Source organism: Strix uralensis, chromosome 3, assembly GCF_047716275.1.
Source record: "Strix uralensis isolate ZFMK-TIS-50842 chromosome 3, bStrUra1, whole genome shotgun sequence".
Taxonomy (NCBI): domain Eukaryota; kingdom Metazoa; phylum Chordata; class Aves; order Strigiformes; family Strigidae; genus Strix; species Strix uralensis.
The window spans coordinates 68,250,829-68,268,124 of NC_133974.1; the positions used below are offsets into that span (position 1 = coordinate 68,250,829).

General features: G+C 40.8%; 1 protein-coding gene across 12 annotated transcripts in view; it reads right to left on the reverse strand.

The window, feature by feature from the left end:
- The window catches only part of HIVEP2 (HIVEP zinc finger 2), a 142,859-nt gene that overhangs the window by 117,134 nt on the left and 8,429 nt on the right, over positions 1 to 17,296 (reverse strand). The window contains exon 2 of one of the 12 annotated variants that reach the window (XM_074862708.1): positions 7,065 to 7,393. The exons of the other annotated variants lie outside the window; for them this stretch is intronic. The gene's annotated coding sequence lies outside the window, so the exon portion shown is untranslated. The remainder of the gene's footprint in view (positions 1 to 7,064; positions 7,394 to 17,296) is intronic. 12 annotated transcript variants of the gene reach the window in all.

Here is a 17,296-nt window from a genome sequence, read left to right on the forward strand (position 1 = left end):
CTGTATAATGAAAAAAATGACAAAACAACTTTTAAAGTAATTTATTACTTATTCCCACACTTGATAAGAAAAAACTATTCTATCAATTTATCAAAAGCATCTTATTTTGAAAGCAGCCATTTCTTTCCACTACCAGTTTGTAGCATCCTGCTTCCACTTTTGCAGCTTAGGCTACTCAGAGTTTCATCTGTTGGTGGAAGGGAAAAGATTTGAGCAGCTAGAAGTAAGTGCAACTACAAGAAATGGCTTGTAGTTGAAAGACAGATGACAGCAGGATGGAACACGTAACCAGAATATTTTAGATGTCTAAAATTTTTCCTCCTATTGATATAATATGGACAACAGATGGGTTTTTAAATGCAGCTCTTGGTACAACTTTGCATGTGAGAAGGAAAATAATTTGGAGTTCACGGGAACAGGAGCAGATTGTTCTGTGGATCCAGTTGGTGTCATTCTACAGCCTTAAACTCTCCTGCAAAATAGTGTAAGCAGAACAGCAGGAGTCCCAAAATTCCCCATGCTGGCTCCAGCTCAATAAGTCATTTCTATTCACAAAGTATATAAGCATATACTTAATTCAGGAGCATGTGTAGGACCCAGTGATTTCACTATGACTTAGGAATCTGCCCAAAATTAAAGTCTCACTTAGGGGTTTTGCTAATCAAGCACCAGACACATCTGGCAGATATTCATGGGATTTACTTTTCACTGGGTCTGTCCACCTGCCGTAGCATTTTCTCCATTTGCTAAGCAACACGCTCACCAAACTGGCCAAGATGGATCTAGCTGCATATAGCAGGCATCCAAGCAACAACGGACAGGACAAGCAGAAAGGACTGTGAACATGTAGGACATCCTCACGAGTACACCAGAAGCATCACTGACAACAGAGAGGAAATAAAGACAAGCAGTATCAAAAGCATAAGTTTAATCACTTTACTTAGATTCTTCCTGTTTAAGTCTTAAACTAGCAAACAGGGGAAAAAAACCCTGTGCGAGAAAGAAGACAAGGCTGCTCATGGTCTGCCCTCTCTCACTGGTGAGGTCCAAGCACGTCGACTGTGACTGGGGCAGCTGGGAGCGGGGGTGACCATGGTCCTGTGGCATTGCCTGCTCTTAGTCACCAAACTACGGTTGTGAAAGACTACCAGTTCTGTGCATGTAACAACGATGATTAACATTTTCTCAGAAGCATCCATTAGTGAGAAGTGCGTGTAACGAACAAGTGGATGTGCTAAAGATTACATGTACAGTGTAAAACTAGCCCCTCCCACAGATCTCCTCAACACTCCCACCATCGCCTCTGATTCCCCTACAGACATTTACAGAGCTCAGTCACAACATCCCAGATCAGGAGGGAAACCAGAGCACCTACACTTTCTTTAGATGCAGAGGGACAGACATCACCTGGCATAAACTGTGGGGGCTTTCGGTTTGCCCACGGCACTGAGCTGATACATGCCTCGCAAAGGTTTAGAACAGGTGAGGCTGAGAGTGTCCCTGAGGGCACTCTGCTGGTTGAGGAAGCTCTGGTGTGCCCTATAGAACCCAAAATATTCTGCAGTGTTCCCAGTAGCTGTTTTAAGCAAGACTTTGCTCACGCAGTTACCCTCTGAATTGCCCAGGTACTCAAAATACAACCTTCACAAAGTTGCACAAAGGCAGAGTGAAACTGGCAGGTTCTGCATCGCCCACATGCACCTGCATGTATCTCTTCCCTCCACTCTGCAAAGCTGCTACTCACTCTAACACTCGTTGCAATACAGTGTCTTACATTACAAATTTCCACCTTGAATTTTACCAATTTGTTTGGGAGGAAAATTTACCCTTTGTTTTTCTAAACACAGCATCTAACATCTGGATCCAGGTCTATACACACTGTCCTTCTCTATTGCCTTAGCTGCTGACTGTACCTTAGTGGGACTATTTTCGCTCTTAAGTAAAGGAGACAACTGGACTGCAAAGCAGCATGCAGCCTGACTTCTGTGATGACTCAAATGATCTTTAATAGCATAAATACTATGAGCAGAGGTGCTCATAGTAAATAGTACAACTATTGACCATTCTGAAAATGGTCACTTAAAACCAGACACACACACACACACACACACAATATTAACGTTCAAATCCCGCAGTCAGTTTTAGCACAAAACCCCTACCGGCTCCCTATGGATCGATAGCAGACTACAGCATCTGTCTACAGGACATCTCCATAAGATAAGGAAGTGGCACTGACATAAAGAGAACACTGTGCAACAATGGTATTTTTGTGCCCAACTCATATTTATGAATATAATTCACACGAAAATCAGTGTAAGGTGTTGTGAATCTTACCCCAAACTCATGAACTGTGTAGCAGAACCAGGAATTGAACCTATGGGTATTAACTCCCTGCCTAGCCTGCTAGTCAATAGACCGTATTTCCTTAGGTAGAGAACTACAGTAAATACATCAAGTCAGCTGTGTACTGTTGAGCTTGTGTGATCACACATCACAGACAGTAAAACATGCCACCATAAACTAAAAGATACATTCCATGCATATGACACTGTCATTTCTAGTTTTGATGCAAAGTGTTCATATTCCAAGTGCAAACGCATGAATTAAAAGCAGTTTTACTGGTGAAATAAAATATACATTGAAGCAAGGAGCGTTATTCTAGTTTTCAGAGTATCTTTAAAAAATTGTTATAAAAAATTGTCATTACCATTTTGAATCTATAAGAATGACACATCAGCAGAAATGAAAAATTTCCTTCCTCACTAATGCAACCAGGCACCTTACTGCAGTACACCAGCAAAACTGACTTGCTGCAGAAGGAACTGAACTGGCATGACCACAACAGAAAGGATTTTAATCTGCAGGCGCTGCACTGTGGAAAGCAACTGCTCAAGCAAGCATGTTCCATGCAGATAAACCAAATCTTTCACGCCGCACTTACACATTCCATTCACAAAGGAAAGTCTCTCTACAAACATCCCCAAAGTTTGGAAAGGTTCAAAGCCAGAGTCAGCTGAGGTAAAGAAAGACAGCACGCATATTTTTGGATGGTGAAATAAGTTCTCTACAATACAGAAATGTGTTGTATCGGGGCTTCCAAAGAAACATGTACCATGGCAACACCACTACCGTGTTGAACTCACCTTGGTAAGAGTGATGGTGCATTCAACCCACCCCCTCAGCTAGGCTTGTCTATGACTGCGCAAAAGCTTTTGCTTCTCATGCCCACAAACAGTGGAGCCATCATGGTCTGTCTCTCCCAAAGCAACAGCATGTTCACATGGGACAGGCTGTGGGGCAGCACGACTGCAACAAGCACAACTACAGAAACCAGGCAAACACTCCGAAATCCATTCCTGTGACAAGGAGCTAAGACCATGTACCCACCTAGGTTATGCATTATACAAATTTCAGTATTACCTAAGGGCTGATTTCACACACACAATAGCTTTGGGGAGGCTACAAAATGTTCGTGTTTCAGCAAGACAATCTGAAGAAAGTGTGGCCATTGCACGGCTCCAGAGATCATATCAAGGCACATAGTGTAACCAGAGTTAAGAGAAAGTAAGTCTGCAATACTGAGATGATTTTATTAAAACTCTCCCATCTTAATCTATTCAGACAAAAACTTTGTTTTTATCAGCCTAACTGTACATTTGGTCTTTCTCTTGAAAAAATGCTTCAATCTGCTAAGAGAAGTCTTCTTGCAGATGGACTGGTAATGAAATACAAATAGAACATTAAATATGAAAAATGTAATGCACAACGTATTTTTCTCCTTTACTTAATCTTAATTTGCACCTAGTCATTCTCATGCTGAGCATCTCATGTAGTTAAATAATTAGTGTAAATTAAAATTCACCTTTTTTTAACTGGCAAAAACAGTGAAACTGAGTTGGTAATTATTTCAAGTTTTGCTGCTATATGGGAAGAACTTGATAACCTGAAGACCTTTCACGGTTTGAACAGACAAGATACACAGGCTTTTAACAACAGCAAGGAAAACGGAACTGGGTACAGCGACTTGCAGGGCAAGAAATCCCTCTCTGCGGAGCCGTATGACAGGGACTATTAACCTCTGAAGATCTATTCAAGGACATCAGGATGTGCGAGTTTACTCCTGAGCAAGCCACTGCCTGCATGCACACAGATACTCCCCCTCCCTTCCTATGCATCAGTGCCACGCGTGGCAATTACTTTCTTTCACCTGGCAGCCACACACTTGCCCTACTCTGCTCACTCACATCACACTGATTTCAACAGAAATTACACCAAAAATCAAGGCCAGCCCACACCTCCCACACAGATGATGAACAACCCCTACTTCTCCTGGGCACCAAGCCCAGCAGTGCCCGTCTGCGTGGCTCTAGCCCGTGCCTGCCCAGCCACGGCTCACACCCCAGCTCACACCCTCAGCCCACCCCTCTTCGCCCCCCCCCCGGCAAAGACCTGGAGGCACAGGCTCTCACCAGACAACTTACCACAGCAGGCAGCCACAACAAGCCCTCTGCAGCTATGCTCATCTCATAGACTCTACCGAAACGTGGGGTGAAAACTCCCGTGGGCCCCACAGTGCTTCCTCCTACATTCCTGGCCTTACAAGTCTCAGCTCTTAACAAAACCACAAGGACTTCTCATCCAAAAGAGTAAGGGAAATTCAAGTAAAGGACACTTGAAGCCACCTAATTAACCACATCGGAAAATTGCACCCATGCTACTATTGATAGCATGTACAAAAATTTCAACAATTTTGTATGATGCCCCTATATAATATTCATCTGCATCAAGAAAAATCATGGAGTTGCAGAAAGGATATAACTATTAGTTAGCCAAAAACCACTATAGAGTCAAGAGTATTGGAGCAGATACAAATAGAAAGCATTTGATGAACTCTGTATTTGGTCACCATCATGCAGATTCAGGAAAAGGTCTTTCTCCACCTACAAGATTTTGGTGTCCTTATGTGCCACTATTTAGATCCCCAGCTCTAAGCTTCTGCTGCTGCAACAGTAACACATGACTACACAAAACTAAGTCAATTCAGTACAGTAAATGAAAATTCTCCTGAAGACTGAAATTTCTGATTTGCTGAAAAGCAAGTTCCTTCTGAAGGATGTTGCACTGACAGTCCAAGAGAAATCCTGCATTTGTTTGGAAAATAAGGACATAATGACAGCAACATGGTCCACTTCCTTATAGTGCCTTTTTGACATCCCTTGGCCATGACCTGAATGGCCTCCTGTGTGAGAAAATACATGTTTCCGTCTGTGCTTGTTCATCTCCTCCTCTCTGTGCTGAAATTATCAGCAATGGTGCTAGCTACAGAAGCAGCTTACAGATGTAACTGTTTCTCATTATAACCTCTCAGCTGTTGTCTGTACTAACGCATAATCAGCCACTGTGTACACACACACGTATGGTAGTATGTAAAAGAAGACCATAAATATCAGCACTCATATTTGAATATTTGTTGTTAATAACAGTAAAATCTCAAAATACAGTAGTTAATAGCCCTATGCCACAGTTTACTGCTATTTCATTTATAGATGAAAGCAAGGAAAAATACAGACTCATTTGGTCAAAATGAGAGGGAGCAGGACAGCTTGAAGGGGAATTCAGGGGCACTAAACCACTCCTTTCCTAAAAAGTCATTATTCCCACTCCTTTCCTAAAAACCTGTTACTCTCACGCCTTTATTTCCTAACATGGTTATTTAATATTTGTACCCGTGCCACTAAAGCAAAAGGTCATCCCAGGCTTAACAACTCAGCATGACTTTGAAGATCAAAACTGAATAGCAGCAGAGAAAATTGTCAAGGAAATATTACTAAAGGAAGATTTAACTTAAAATCAATTGCTTTTATTCTAATGCATTCATATAATCACTTGCTTCCCCTTTCCATAAACTGGTTGTAAAATATCTCTTGAGAGAGAGGACTATTGTATTGCATACATGCCTAATAACCCTATAGGGGCATATTTAAAAGAAGAAAAGAGATTTGCGTAACACTTTACAGGGGTGATCATAGCTCATCAAGCTATTTTCTTTTACACATGAAATCAGTCCCATTTAAGAGACTTCTCCCATTTACTATTCTACAGTGCTTTTCCAGAGGAAAAACAAGGGGGGGGGGGGGGGGGGGGGGCAGAATTTGGCAGGTACATATACGAAACCCTCCAAGGACTGCACATGCCTGAGCAAATTCTGTCTTCTATCTGTTAAACATTCCCATCCCAAGATGTTGTTTCAAAACACATCCCATCCTTATAATGAACCTTGTCTGTATGGCTGAGCGTACCAACACACAGTATTTCATTTCAAAACCCAGTCGTATCCTATTCTGCAAAGGTTGAGTGCCGTTATTTCTTTGCCTATCTTGCTTTTCCCTGCTTGCAAGCATCTTGCCAGGCATGATTCATGTTATGTAACTCCAGCTTGTTAAAAACAAGTTATTTAGCTAGGTAGTGTGATAGATTAATGAGATAAATCCAAAACTTGCTTATTACAGAACTCAGGCAAAAGTTGCTCCTCAAATAATATGCCTATGCAACATTAAACAAATGAATAAGCAACTGCACCAGCGCTGTTTACATTCAAAGTTAATTAAATCTCTCAAATCCAGGATGCTGCACTCTAGACTACTCAGTGCCTCTTCTCATGCCACAATATGCAAACTCCCTAGTGAATATGCTTTTTATTCTTTAAAAGTGACCCTCCCCCCCAATCATTAGAGAATAACAGGTGAATATTAAATCAATTAATTTCACTCCCAAGAACACTGTATTGCTTTAATGATTTGGCTGACTTTGATGAGATAAAATCCTCCTCCCTGAGTTAGCTGCAAAATGCCTGTGTTTCTCAAATAACCATTCTTACTCATATCCCTGTTTTGGTTACAAAGTGTAAAAGCAGCAGCTGGAGAGGGTTAAACAGGTTTTCTGTCAATGCTCTGCAAGAAACAAACCTCCGTATTCCAGCAAGGCAAAGAAATCTGTTCAGGCCCTGTATATTCAGCATTATTCAGCACTATTGGGATCATATTCCAGGATCTTTCAATGCCCACCTGACAGTGTGTCCTCTATATTATGCAAGTGATGTGGTCTCCCCAAGGCAAATCATCACCTGACCATCCTGGTCTTTGCAGCTGAGCTGTATCCAGTGACATGCTCCGTGGAGCAAGCCATTGCCACATAACTGTATTCTCTTCTCAGTCACTTCTCCGGGGGGTGTGTGTGTGGAATTAAAACGCTGGTATTTCTGGCATCACCACCACAGCAGAGCAATGGGGAGGCGACTGACTGCGCCGGCGAGGAGGCAGCAGCAATGGGGGCCCTGTGCGAGCACCGGCTGGCTGCTGAGCCCCGACGTGAAAGTAGGTCTGAGCCCGCTCGTCTGCAGGGGAAGGGAAAAAAAAAAAAAAAAAAAAAAAAAAAGGCAGCACTTTCTCAGAGCAGGAAGAAGGGGAGGCCATGAGCGTTTCCTGTTGTGCAGCTGAAACAAGCAAAGACGTCATTACATTTACACTCCCTCAGGGTGTCAGCAGATTGAGGGCCAAAGTTCAGTCATTTCCAATGCACTGCAAGGAGGGAGGTTTTGGAGGAGAAACCAGCAGTGGCTTTATTGCTAACAGCGTTCTCTGCACTTGCATAGCAAAACAGCTAAGCAGCATGTCACCAGGCTCAGCTGCAAAGTATCGTATGTGACTAGAAACAATATTTGCTCAGGAGCCGTGCTGCTCTTGTTTTTCTTGTACAGCTTGTGTAAGAATATTACTACAATATAGAAATGCACTAAGCTCTCGCTACAGCCCATACTTCTGCAAGCATCTGGAAATCAAGCCTTACGTATTTTTGGATCCCATGGAGTAAAACATATTTTGTGAATGCATTTGGGGCACAACTGGAATGTAAAACTACAGGATTCCCTTGTCAGATATGGCTGACAACCCAGCAAAGTGAATGCAGATGCTTCTTTTCATTTTCACCCCCGCCTTTCTGAAGCAGATAACGGCTCAGCTTAAGGAAAAGGGTGACAGCACAGGAGTTCGGTAGTGGCATGTAGAAGTTCAGCATTTGGTAACTCATTGTTTCACAGGCTGTCCATCTGACCCTAAGTAAATCATTAGTATATTTACCTGACAAGCATAGGAAGAACCTGGATTGCAGTCCTACCCACCATTACTACCTTCTTAAGCTAAACATTAGAAAGACTTTTTTAATGGAAAGCATCGTTAAGAATCCAGATGAGACCATCTGGGAGGTTTCAGACTCTCCACCACTGGAAGTTTTAAAGAGCAGTGGGAACAACCACCCATAAGAAATGGTTTGGTTACAGCTGATCCTCCCCTGGGGCAGGGCGATGCACAGGCTTACAGTACACTCACTCATGAGACAGATTCTAGACCCATTTTTGTTAGTCTCTGAACAACATGTCAAAATACAGTGATCAATACAGTCATTCCACAATAACCATATCCCAGCAATAGCCTCTGGTGTCCAGGACACTAGACTTTTCCTCTGTATACTGAATGAGACAGACTGGGTAGCAGTGCTCCACTTGATAGAAGCTGATTTTCAAATAGAGGCACTTAATTCAACAAACCTCAGTGAAAAAGGTTACAAGGTGTTTGGAAAATGCTTTTCGGGATTCTCATCTCATACTACCATCACTAGCTGAAGAGGAGTATTTTTGCCGTGTTCCTGCAATAACCACCCTGTGGTCACACCAGGAACTGAAGCCAGCCTTTCAGCCCTAGTAATTCGAGGTGAAACTAAGGAACCACCAGTCTGTATCTTGGAATCATAATAAATCGTATCTTTCGTGGGACATATGCAATGCAAAAACTTACCAAAACTGCTCATTTTACTAAAAGAAGGTCAAAGATAATATTTTTATTTATTTATAAACTACATATTTTGGATATACTGTTAAAAACATATTCTTCTGCAAAGATATGAGGTGGTTTGGTTGTTTTCTGCCCTTTCCTTCAGAGCTAAATTTTTCAAAGACAGCTTATCTTGAACATGCATTGCCCAGTTATCATGAAGAAACCTCTACTGCTTCTTGTTCTGACATTAGCATGAAGACTTAATCCTGAAAGTTGTCAGTCTGGCACTAATTATCAGGATGCTTTTCAACATTAAAAAAAAGCAGACTAATGAGTCTTTGGTGTTGGCAATGATTTGCAGTACACAATACACAATCTGAGGAAGAAAATCTGATTTTAACTGTACATCAAATCAAAGAAGCATTAACAACAGTTTGGATTAGTTCAATCAGAATAAATTGATAAGAACATGGCCCTTAAAAATGTGGGTGCTGGATCAGAATCCAGCCCATATCATACACTCTCTTGAGAGAAGGAGAAAGGGGAAAAAACCTTCAAAGGACTGTAACATCCTAAACAACACATAAGAGAGCCATTCAATTTTTCTGAAATCTGACCATAAAGTACCACACTCACTCAGAATAAGCTTGGTCAACTATTTTTAGCCCCACATCCGAGAATGAAAGAAATGCACCCACACACAATTTGGACTTTTGACCGTACTGAGACAACTGCCGCATGGCACAGCCGCAGCACACGGCCAGGCTGCGCAGACATTCAGCACCAGCGCACAGTATTGCAATAGGCATTTTTCATACATATATGGCTGCCTCCTGCAATACACTGTCTGTTAAAGAGAATATAATAAGGAACAGCAGTGTTTTCACACACCCATCCACGTCCTGAGAGTTAATCTTTAGGTAACTACATCTTACTGTTCCATCAGCTGAAGAATGGTATTCTTCATCTCTGCATCGGTTTGAGGTGAGAAAGTGCCGTATGTTCTCTACAGTATACTTTGCATCCAAATATGACCCTAATATTTTTAAAAGAGCTGTATCTGTTGTGTTTTTTCATTTAAAGATCAAAACTTAAAGCAAAAGGACATACGCAAACTGTGAACTGGCCTCAGTGTCAGTGCCTTTGGTATGCTGATGAAAACACATGCTTTTCCACCCCAAAATAGAAGTTGGTTGCAGTAGGTACAAATACATATGGAAAACAGCTTTTAAACAAAGTTGGCTACCTACAAAATATTTAACACCTTTACAAATTTCCACAAACTCAGTTATACTTTTACCCTTTACAACCCATCTGCATAGTACTTAGAACAAAGCCACTATACTGTATCACTTGGGAATTTAAACTACATACAAGGTTTTACAATTCTTTCACTTCCACTCGAAGGAACATTGTGCAAGTGGAAAAGCCATTATCTTGAAATTTTTTGTTGAACTGTCTAATCACTAAGGGAATTAGGGTTGACATAGCGCTTAGGGATATGGTGTAGTTGGGAACTGTTAATGTTGGGTTAACGGTTGGACTGGATGATCTTCAAGGTCTTCTCCAACCTAGATGATTCTGTGATTCTGTGAATTCTCTCAAGCAATCCTATACAGATAATTAAAATATCCTATGCCACTTTTATCAGGAAAACAAGGCAAACAAAGATGACAAGGTGCAAGCTGCCAAACACCTGATAGTAGGTAATTATTTATCTTCAAAATATATGCAGCAAAAAATGGAAGTTGGGGGGGCTTGCTTTTCACTGTGAACCTGGTACCCAGCCTAAATATGGCAGTACACAGGATGCAGCATGGGAGACTGCCCACTGCTGAAGGACACAACCTAACCACCAGTAAAGTGGCAGCAATAAGAAATTCCTGAAGCATCCCCCATCATCTGTCTTCTTATCTACTGCACTCAGCTGCCCCATGCCAGGCTCTCCTGCCTCAGGAGGACCCTGCCACCAGTGCTGGTCTCTCCACCCACATACCTCAGGAGGTCTCCAGACACAAGGACGTGCAGCCTCCTGTTCAGAAGCTACTGGAAAAACACTACACTGCAAAGAGAAAAACACTACTGCGATTATGTGGTAAGGATTGGGTTTAGGATGAAAACATAAACCTTACATTTCATGTTTCAGATATGTGTGAATGTCCATATAGTGTGAGAGTGTATATGTGCGTTGTGTGTGTATACGTATGTACATACATACACTCCTGTGAGTGTGTATATATATAAAATAATATATATGGGTCTATGCAAGATATATACACACATAAAAAGTGAAAAATAATATATTAAAGTGATACGGCTAAGTGGAACCAAAACCCTGTGATTGTAACTATCTTTTATAAGTGACAACTTACAGAGATTCTTTGGACAAAACACATTAAGTCGTGGCAGCTAAGTGGGGGAAAAGGCAAGTCCTTATTTTGGGGCTTGCTCAAGTATTTATATTTTATTTCAGATGTCTAATCAAGACAAAGCAGATCTGAAACCCATGTTTAAGAACCTGCAGTTTTCAACAATAGGTAACCTAATTTCAAGAAACCAAAAGCAATTGCTGAAATATTTATTGAAATTGCTTTCATGGAAACAATGAGAAAACACTATAAAAATGTTAAAAATATTAAAACAACTTGACTGCTTCTGTATCTCATGAATTCAGCAAGATCCTAGGCAACAATAATATTTAGAATAAATATTTTTCTTATGGGAATAGCATTTTCACTCAAATTGACCAGATGATATCAATTAAAAAAAACAAAGATTAGATACAGAAAACACATCTACTGACTTTAAAACAAAACTGTACTCGAGTGAGTACAAAGCTTGTTTAAGAAGACATTTACTTTTCCTTTCAAAGATCTTCTTTCATAGGCTTTTTTCCCTTACAGTATTTTGAGCTAATTTCAATCCAAATGACGAAAATCTGTTCACTAAAACTTCAGAAAGCACACACTACTCAGGGTAAAATACTGCACACATACGCAAATAGAAAGATTAATATATCAAAGGCAAATCCAATACTGATTCCAAGTTCTGCATTTACTCTATATGCCCACTTTAAAAAAAAGAGACAAAGAAATAAATAAATAAAAATCAGTGATACAAAAATACAGTAACTTTCTACGTAATATACCATCTGTTCCACCAGAAAAACATGCTGCAGCAAGCCACAGGGGCTACAGCTATGAAAAGCCCTTGTAGAAGAGCCAAGCGCTGTAATGAGCAGTTTCAGAAGCTGTGGAAAACGGTACCAGCCACCACAGTAAGGAGGCAGCCTGTGACACGCTCAGTGGGAACTCGCCGCCTCCCCATCCCACTGGCTGGGGTGACCCAGGCTGCCACGACATCCTCAGAGAGCTCCCCAGATCTTGCAAACCCAGGGTCAGAGGTTTACAGCATACCAGTAAAGCCGGGCAGCACTGAGGAGCAACTGCTAGTTGTTTGAGGTTGTGGTGTTTTGCCATGGCTTTTTACGGGAAAGTTGTCTCCAGAGTTACAGACACAGTAAACTGGATTTCCCCAACTCCTCCACAGACCACACCTCCACCGATGCTGCTCCCTGCTCTTCTACTACCAATGTAGCATCCGCACACAGAAATAGTTTCCGGAACGTGGGAATGGGCACCCTAGTATGCCTGCTACCCCTGAGGCTCATTAAAAATAGGAGCTGCTGTTGCATGCCAGATGCTTGCTCACTGTTGTGTGCCTTACAGCAAATTTAGTGTGAGTCTTCCAGCCACTCGGGCAAAGAGGCAGGCAGGAGAGACCCAGATCAAAGAAGTACTAAGGGGTGCTCTGTTATGGTTAGGAAGGCCAATTAAGGTGTGCGTCCCTCTCCTTCCAGCTGGCAAAGTCTCAGGTACTTGGGATTATGTAGTAAGTATTTACTTCTGCTGCTTCTATTATTATTCATTAGGTGTGTGTTAAAAAGGTATCCTACTTTTCCAGCCTTTGGTTGCACTATCACACCAAATACAGGCTTTAGGGCAAGGTCTGAGTTCTTTAAACCATGCTTGTAAAGGCTTTACTTTTGCTCTCCATCACATCCGCAGAACAAACAATGGAATCACAGAACCCTGGGCAATTAGGAGACCATACCTGGACTGGAGGGAATTCATGAGCCAACACATTATCATAGCTCTCATTAATAAAATAATAAACTGTGCAATTACAGTGAGTTGTACACATACCTCAGGGTATGCAGTAAGGCACAAATTTAGAAATGGAATGTTTCCAACAACCAACAACAACTTAAACAGGCAAGGATCCTTATCAAACAAGTAGGTTACTCAAGAACTACTCCAATAACTAGCCCTTTTTGCCCAAGGTTATGCATTCTAAAATCATGTTATAAGTTTTTGTTGATCTGGGCTTTTTCCTTTTCCTTTTTTAATTTGCTTGTAGTATTTAAAAAAAGAAAATAGCTCATCTCCCCTCTAATCAATCCATCAGGTACAAGATTCTTTCAAAATTACATCTAAAAATGGGAAAGTGCAAACAGAAACAGTTATCAGGATAAGCCAATTCAGTTTGGTGTCACTGGGCTTCAGATGGAGGACTAGATACATAGGACAGGTGGGTTACACTAGAATGAAACACACTAGAACCTTGCAAACCTATTGTAAATATTTTCTTGTGTATTTTTTATGCTGAAACATACCAGAAGCATGAAGAAAAAAATCTCTGAAATTATGCCACTTGAAACAAGAAGGTATCAGAATTCATTAAAAAAACAAAATTATATCATGCACAAACTGAAATGAAATGCAAGTTTCTCACATCTTAACAAGCAGTTCCAAAGCCAAATAATGAGATTTCACTGGGGAAACAAGCGTACAAGACTGGTAAGGGGTACAGTCCAGGCTCCAAGCTCACGAACTCTGCTGGAACTACAATGCCCTCGGGAACCCAGCAAGTTCCTTTCTCAGACAGATTATAACTACCCAAAAAAAAAAAAAAAAAAAGCTAAAACCACAGCTCTAAGCCACTGTCAGTTCCAACACTTGTACCTAAGACTTCATGCATTTTATATTCAAATCACAATGAAAGCACCTTGGGGTAGATAATATATCTTTACTCTTTCCTTCCAAATTACCTTATACCATCTGGCAATGTAACAATCATTTCTGTTGAGAGTGCCTTTTGTTTTATATCTTCTCTGCCTGAAGTATCCAGAGGCTGTTTCCATGTAGACAGCTTTTCCAATATTCTCACCTAGTGTTACTATATCCAACGAAGAGCAAACCTCGCGTGCTGAAGGTTTCCATTTATAGGTTGAGACAGTCACAAGGAACACTATTTCAGCAGCACAATTCCTGTCTACAGCTGACGGCAAAATCCTGGCCTCATGAAAAAAAATCGGTAACGACTTCCCATTCTGCACTTTTATTGAAGTCAGGATTTGATCCAAAATGACAGGGTTGTCATTTTATTCACAAGAGACAAGGCAGTTCAACACGGTAACATACACTGTGCCAAGCACAGTTTAGTGTCATCTTCTCAGCTGTGGGGCACTGATTAGAAAACTGTGAGATGAGGGCAAGATGGTTTTGCGCTTGACACCAGAGAAAGTCAAGCAACAAGATAACAAGTGTTGGCATGATGCAAGTGTTTTTTATGGTATCTTTCATTTGCATAATCTATTTACACAGGTAGTCTGTTCATGGATTGACTTTCTGGTCATATTTCTACAGCCATGAGACCTGGCACCACTAGTTCAGCCATGGCGCTGAAGTGGGCGTCCTACCAGAGGAGTGAGGGTTAATGAGCACCACGCACAAGTTGACTGTCATACACCACCAGTGACAGGGCCTTAGAAACAATCCTTTAACCTTCTGGCTAGACTTAAGAGTGATACAATTATGTCCTTCAGAAACAAAAGGATATAAAAGGAACTCAAAGTGCTTCAACTTAGAAGGCAAACATCTTCAGGGTCCAACAAGAAGTGACCTTGGCTGAATCAGTCACAGGCAATAAAATGGGAATGCTCAGTTACTGACTCTGCTCGCATCATTGTATCAGCAATGAATAACATTTTAGAAAGATCACCTGGCCAGATTCTGATACCCGCTGCACCACAGTGAAACCACAGCAGGTCATCACGGAGAACTAATACAATTTTTTAACCTGTTTAACAAAGTGCAGCTGTGTATAAGCATCTATACACACTTGTGAAATAAATACTAATACTCACACATAAATAATGCAAAAAAGTTTATTTAAAATATTTTCTTTGATATTTAAATAATAGCAGAAGTTGAACCTACATTGAATCTAGGACAAACCTTCCCCTCAGTGACAAACAAGCCAGACCTGCAACCATGAGCTCTCATGAAGTTATTCCAGGTATATTGTACTGTGAAGCAGACAGAACATGACTGGAGGCAAAAGCTATGATCACATAATGTACATAAGTGTATATGTATATACTTATACATGCATACTTAAATATTTCTTCATGCAATATAGCCAAACCCCTCAATTTTCTGGTGCAATCTGTTTATTTTTATGGGAAAACATCAAAGCAGGAGCCAAAAAAATGCAGTTTTGGCTGAGATTAAAACACAGGTGTAATCCCATCATCAGTATGTGACCCTGTCTGAATTATGTAATGAAACTGGAAAGCACGGCACTCTGTTTTCATGTGAGTGAGTCTGTAAATAGCCACAAAATCTATTTATTACACTCTTGGCTTGCCAGACAACCCACTTGACTGAGAAAGAGTTTGTCAAAATTGGTTTCATTTATTCCCCTGCTTGCTAGTTAAGTGGGTTGAACTATTGACCAGGATCTAATGATACTGCAACTAAATTAAATCAAAACAGTGCATAAGCACTTGTAAAGAGAAATACCTGCAAGCACCAAGCAAGATAAGAAGGCACTGTATTCTGTGTGTAATTATCTGTGGAGATGTCAAACAATGGAAGTTAGAGGATGTTACCACTGTATCCGAGATGGTGCCTTCTATCGGATCTTAGTTACTCATCAAGACGTGCTTATACAACTTGCGACTGGACAGAGGTTTTAAAGGCTGTAGCACTGAAATTCTTTAGGTTGAGGACTTAGAGACTTGATCTGACAAAAAATAACTTCTTGTAGGCAATTATAACCCACTGTCAGTCACATTCAAACCTCCCCTCCCCATCTTATTTATCTTCCCCTCTAGGCGTCATTCTCAACCAGCATACATCCAAAAATGTTTATTTAGCATCCTTGTTTTCTTCTTTAATTACTAAGGCTGTGAGAGAGAAAAAGACAATTAAAAGGTTTCTCTCATAGTCACTCCATTTGTGGACAATATGCTGCACTGAAGCTTTGGAGAGGTGTGCGCAAAGGAACTCCATCGTCCCATGTGTCTTTCTCTTTCCTGCCATGCAGAGGGTGATCTAGGGAGCAAGGGAAGGAAAGTCAGGGTATATCTACTGAAAGGTACTTCACCGTTACTACAGAAGAACGAGCAAAGATGCCAGACACACCACTGTAAAGCATCACATAGAGGACACAGACCAAAACTAAAGTAGAGGTTCTTGTCCTTGTACACTTAGCTTTTTACAAATGGTTGTGTCTGGGCCAACCTGCCATCATGGAAGGTTCATGTTTATGAACTTTGGATGTGGAAATCTGTATGACCCAGGCACAAGACAAGCATTTCCAAAGTGCTGTATAAACACACCTTGCTCTTGCTCCAAAAGAGAAGTTTTGGAGGATCTGATATGCTTCCATTTCCTTGTCTATTACTTTCTCACCTCTCTGACAAGCCTGTTCATAAAAGCAACACATACAGTGATGAATTTTTGTCCACAAAGAGATCACTATGTAATTTAATGGAATCACTGAACAGCTATATGGTAACAGTTTTCCACTATTAGTGACCAGAGCTAAAAACAAAGCAGAGAAAATGAAGGTACTATACGTCATCCGTTTGTCTCCCAACATTTCACAGACCAAAGTCTTGTCAATAATAAATCAGACCAAAGAAAGGTGCTATGGGAACCTTCGTACTACTGTGTATCAGTTCCAACTTACAACCTTACTCCTTTACAAAAACATAGCTGACTCAAAACTGCCCTACTTACTACTCCAAATTATGTAGTAGTTTTACTAACGCATGGCTGATTCTGAAGTTTTTCACCAATAAACAACATTATCCACTATGATAAAGTAGGCCAAAGATGAGCACAATTTTTGTATTTTTTTGATTAGTAATTAAGTAAATCAGAGATTAAAAAGCTAAGAATGATATGACGTATATGAAATGTGACAGATAACTTACAGACCAACTTTATTGCCCTCTCCATCCCAAGATTTTGCCACTATACCAACCTATTGCAGAGGGAGCAACACTGTATTTGGCATCACTCTAGCTCTAAAACAAACACCTTCCTGTGAATTTGTATTTCACTAACATTGTTTCACTAACATAATTTCCTTCATATTACATAAAGGACTCCTAC